Source organism: Lycium barbarum, chromosome 3 (genome assembly GCF_019175385.1).
Source record: "Lycium barbarum isolate Lr01 chromosome 3, ASM1917538v2, whole genome shotgun sequence".
Classification (NCBI taxonomy): domain Eukaryota; kingdom Viridiplantae; phylum Streptophyta; class Magnoliopsida; order Solanales; family Solanaceae; genus Lycium; species Lycium barbarum.
In genome coordinates, this window is record NC_083339.1 from 136,005,606 (window position 1) to 136,011,762 (window position 6,157).

Consider the following 6,157-nt stretch of genomic DNA (forward strand, 5'->3'; position numbering starts at 1 on the left):
TTGTCACTTGAACGAATCTGTTGTACATCAATATCACCATTCTTCTGGAGATCATGTGTGAAAAATAACTTTGGTGAAATGTGTTTCATTCTATCTCCTTTTATAAATCCTCCCTTTAATTGAGCTATGCATGCAGCATTATCTTCATATAATACTGTGGGTATTTTTGTATCACACTTCAAGCCACATCTTTCTCTGATGAAATGTATCACTGATCTCAACCACACACATTCTCTACTTGCTTCATGAATAGCTATTATCTCAGTATGATTCGAAGAAGTAGCAACAATGGACTGCTTTGTGGATCGTCATGATATAGCAGTACCTCCGCATGTAAACAAATAGCCTGTTTGAGATCGAGCTTTATGTGGATCAGATAAATAACCTGTATCTGCATAACCAACAAGATCTGTACTACCTTTGTTAGTATAAAACAGACCCATATCGCTAGTTCCCTTCAGATATCGCAATATATGCTTAACTCCGTTCCAATGTCTTCGTATAGGAGAAGAGCTATATCTTGCTAGCAAATTAACAGAGAACGCTATGTCAGGTCTTGTAGCGTTAGCAAGATACATAAGTGCACAAATTGCACTAAGATATGGTACTTCAGGACCAAGAAGCTCTGTATTTTCTTCTTGAGGTCGGAACGGATCTTTGCTCACTTCAAGTGATCGAACAACCATTGGAGTACTTAAAGGATGCGCATTGTCCATTTAAAATTGTTTTAAAACCTTTTTGGTATAAGCAGATTGATGGATAAGGATCCCATCTGTCAAATGTTCAATCTGCAAACCAAGACAAAGTTTTGCTTTTCCCAGATCTTTCATCTCAAATTCTTTCTTTAAATATTCAATCGCCTTTTGGAGCTCTTCTGGAGTTCCAATTAGGTTTATGTCATCAACATAAACAGCGATTATAACGAACTCTGATTTTGCTTTCTTAATAAAAACACATGGACAAATGACATCATTTATATAACCTTCTTTTACCAAGTACTCACTGAGGCGATTGTACCACATGCGCCCTGATTGTTTTAGACCATACAATGATCTTTGTAATCTGATTGAACACATCTCCCGAGACTTTGAGTTAATTGCTTCAGGTATTTTAAATCCTTCAGGAATTTTCATATAGACTTCATTATCAAGTGATCCATAAAGGTAAGCTGTAACCACATCCATCAGATGTATTTCAAGGTTTTCATGTACAGCTAAACTGATGAGATATCGAAATGTTATGCCATCCATAACGGGTGAATATGTTTCTTCATAGTCGATACCGGGTCGTTGAGAGAATCCTTGTGCAACAAGGCGTGCCTTGTATCTCACAATTTCATTTCTCTCATTCCTTTTTCGCACAAAAACCCATTTATGGCCAATTGGTTTTACACCATTAGGCGTTTGGACTACAGTTTCAAAAACCTCACGTTTGGCAAGTGAATTCAATTCTGATTGAACTTCCTCTTGCCATTTTGGCTAATCATATCTTTGTCGACATTCTTCGACAGATTGGGGTTCCTAATCGTCAATGTCTTTCATAATATTTAGTGCAACATTATATGAAAAAACATTATCTACCATAATCTTCGATCGATTCAAATTTATCCCATCACTAGAAGAACTCAATGATAGTTCTTTATTTACTTGAGTCTCGGGTTCCCTAATATCTTCAGGAGTATCGGGATTAGTCAGATCTTGAATATCTTCATGATATTCTTTCGTAGTGTCATTTTGATCATTTTTCGTGTTTCTTTTTCTAGGATTTTTATCCTTAGAGCCCAATGGCCTACCACGCTTCAGGCGTGTATGAGATTCAGAGGCTATGACACTAGTAGATTGTCCCTTTGGGACATCAATTCGGATAGGCACATTCTCTGCAGGGATATGTGACTTAGTTATCCTTTTCAAATCAGTAAATGTGTCTGGCATTTGATTTGCTATTTTTTGCAAGTGAATGATCTTCTGGATCTCCTGTTCACATATGGGGGCACGTGGATCAAAATGAGATAGTGATGGAACTTTCCACGCAATTTCTCTTTTAATTTATTTTTTCTCTCCCCCTAATTGTGGGAAATTTGTTTCATCAAATCGACAATCTGCAAATCGGGCAGTAAATAAATCTCCCGTCAATGGCTCAAGATAGCGAATAATAGAGGGTGATTCAAACCCAACATATATACCTAACCTTCTTTGGGGGCCCATCTTAGTACGATGTGGTGGTGCTACAGGCACATATACAACACAACCAAAGATTCGGAGATGAGCAATATTTGGTTCATGACCAAATACTAATTGTGATGGGGAGTATTTATTATAATGAGTCGGTCTGAGACGAATAAGAGATGCTGCATGTAAGATAGCATATCCCCAGACGGTAGTGGGCAACCGTGTTTTCATAAGCAATGGTCTTGCTATCAATTGTAGTCTTTTAATAAATGACTCAGCAAGGACATTTTGGGTATGAACATGTGCTACAGGATGTTCAACTTTTATCCCAACTGATAAACAATAATCATCAAAAGATTGAGACGTAAATTCTCCGGCATTATCGAGACGTATAGACTTAATGGGATGATCTGGACACTGTGCCCTTAAGCGTATTATCTGTGCTAATAATTTCGCAAACGCCAGGTTGCGAGAAGATAGGAGGCACACATGAGACCATCTTGAAGATGCGTCTATTAGGACCATAAAATATCTAAATGACCCACAAGGTGGATGAATAGGTCCACATATATCCCCATGTATATGTTCTAGAAAAGCAAGAGATTCAATGTCAACTTTCATTTGTGATGGCTTAGCTATCAATTTACCCTGATAACAAGCAGCACATGAAAATTCACCACTTTCAAGAATCTTCAGGTTCTTAAGTGGATGCCCATTTGAATTTTCAATAATTCGTCTTATCATTATTGATCCAGGGTGACCTATTCGGTCATGCCAAAGCAAAAAAGTACTTGAATCATTAAACTTCTGGTTTACGATCGAGTGTGCTTCAATTGTACTAATTTTTGCATAATACAGTCCAGAAGACAAAGTTGGCAATTTCTCCAAAACATATTTCTGGCCGGAGACATTCTTTGTAATAGCAATATATTCATCATTTATTTCGTTTAATGTCTCAGCGTGATACCCATTACGGCGAATATCTTTGAAACTTAACAAGTTTCTTGGGGATTTAGAAGAGAATAATGCATCTTCTATAACAAGTTTCGTCCCCTTAGGCAGAAATATAGTAGCTCTTCCGGAGCCTTCAATCAATTTCGAATTGCCAGAAATTGTATTAATATTTCTCCTTTTTCTACGCAAGTTAGAAAAGTATTTCTCATCTTTGAATATGGCATGCATTGTTCCACTATCAATCACACAAATATCTTCATGATTGGTCATTGATCCAAATAAAATTTGAGGAATTTCCATAGATTCTTCAAAATGAAATAATAGATAAAGTGAATATCAAAGTAGATATTATGATTAGGCAAAGCATTACACACATTTTATTACATATATTACTATTTAAACAAAGCATTACACACACTTCATTTACATAAACATGGAAACATAACCACATACAAACGACAAGTATGAAATATCTAAGTTTTTACAGATCCATCACCGATCAAATGATCTATTTTTCCTTCAGGGAGTTCAAAGAAAGCTGCCACATCTAGATGCATGGGCTCAACATTATCTTCAGAAATAAAATTTGCTTCGGCATCCTTTTCTGCCCTTTTGATAGAGGCTTGATACAAATCAACTAGGTGTTTTGGCGTACGACAGGTACGTGACCAGTGCCCCTTTCCTCCACATCGGAAGCATTTATTTTCTGAATTTTTCTTTTGCACAGCTTTATGCTTTTCATCTTTCTTTTTACACTGCTGGTGGTGAAAGATATTATTTGGTGCAAAATGAGAATCATGATCAAAATTCCTTCCTCGACCACGACCATGACCACGACTGGGGCCACAATCTCTTCCACGCCTAGAATGGCGAAAATTTGCCTCATTCACTTCAGGGAATGGGGCAGTACCAATGGGTCGGCTTTCATGATTTTTCATTAATAATTCATTATGTTGTTCAGCCACTAGAAGATGTGCGATTAGATCAGAATATTTCTTGAACTTCATTTCTCGGTATTGCTGCTGCAGGAGCATACTCGAGGCAGGAAAAGTGGAGAATGTTTTCTCCAGCATATCATGATCAGTGATATTTTCACCACATAATTTCAACTGAGAAATAATTTTAAACATGGCAGAATTATATGCTTTAATAGATTTAAAATCTTGTAGCCTTAAATGGAGCCAATCAAAACGTGCTTGTGGAAGTATGACCATCTTCAGGTGGTCATAACTATCTTTTAAATTATTCCACAGAGTAAGAGGATCTTTAACAGTGAGATATTCCATTTTCAAGTCCTCATCAAGGTGATGGCGAAGGAATATCATTGCCTTGGCACGGTCTTGGTTTGATGCCTCATTTTTATCTTTGATGGTGTCTGCCAGACCCATCGCATTAAGGTGAATTTCGGCGTCAAGAATCGAAGACATATAGGTATTGCCGGATATATCTAAAGCTACAAATTCACGTTTGGTAAGATTTTCCATTAGTAAAGAAAAATAGAAAATCAATACCTTCGAGGCTTTATAGTATTTTCTCGGAACGGCAGAGTCTCGTGCTGATAACGTGTTGTAAAATGAAGCTAAAAGAGTCACAATATGAATGGATGAAAACCATAGAAATAGAATGACAAAAGAGGAGAGATTTTTACTATTCTTCCAAAATGTTTTTACAAGTGTATCTCATATGAAAATTTATGCCTCTATTTATAGTAATACATATGTATTTAATATATGAAATGGTGGAAGAAAATGGGAGAGCCATTAACATGGTGGAAGAAAAAGGAATAACCATTAACATGGTGGAAGGAGCATTATATTTGAGAAATGGACATTCATAATTTCATAACAAATCAATATTTTTAAGACCCTTCGTACTTTTAATATTGTATAGAATAAGAAAGAGAAAGTGTCTTTAAATAGAAAGGGTGTGTCCTACAATTGGTCTTCTTAAATGGGACATCTTCGAATGGGCCATATTCGTTTATAACATTACTTTGCTGCAGAAAATTTAGTCCTATCTCCACCATTCTTCTCGTTCCTTTTCTTGTCCAAAAGATCAATCCCTAGTTCTTGCCTTTCTATTCTATAAGTGTCTTAAGAGGACTAACACAGCATTGAATAGTTGTATTAGAAGCTGTATAAATTGTACACTTTAACACAACAATGAATACTTGTATCAAAAGTTATATAAATTGTACACTTTAATCAATTATCTTTTTATCCCACGTGGACATATATCATAGTGCTGAATATTTATTCTTTTCTCATGTATACACGTATGCACTTCAATTTTAATTCTCCGACACGTTATTTCCTTCGTGCACGGTTACTTATTCACTTTTGACTTTTCACGTTCTTTAGGAATTAATAAATAAAGTACTCCCTCCGTCTCATATTACTTGGCCACATCACTAAAAATATATGTCCAAATTACTTGTTCATTTACAAAAGCAAGATAAAATTAATTAAATCTTTCTCATCTTACCCTCTCCGTCCCATATTACTTAGTTACTGAATATTTATTCTCTTCTCATATATACACGTATGCACTTGAATTTTAATTGTCCGACATATTTATTTCTTATGTGTACTTTTACTTGTTCGCTTTTGACTTTTCACGTTCTTTAAGAATTAGATCAACCCTGCTGCACATATTTGTACAAAAAGCAACATAAATTGTACTGTCAACTTGGACATATTTTATTGGGTGACTGAATTTCATTGTTCTTCTAATACAAACACATGTATTGTAGCTCAATATTAACCTTTCATTTTACTTTTAAGGGAACACGTGTTTACTTTTTTGTCTATGTGGAGAAACAACTGATTTCCTCTTCCATTCTCACTTAGATTTCCCAATCACTTTTGACTTATATTCCTTCTACTTCTGTATCTCTCTCTTTGTTTTTTTTTTTTTTAAACTGGTAAAACTATATAGCTCGTATACTTTAACTAATTACTTTTTATTTCACGTGGACATATATTATAGTATTTAATATTTATTCTCTTCTCATGTATAGATGTACGCACTTCCAT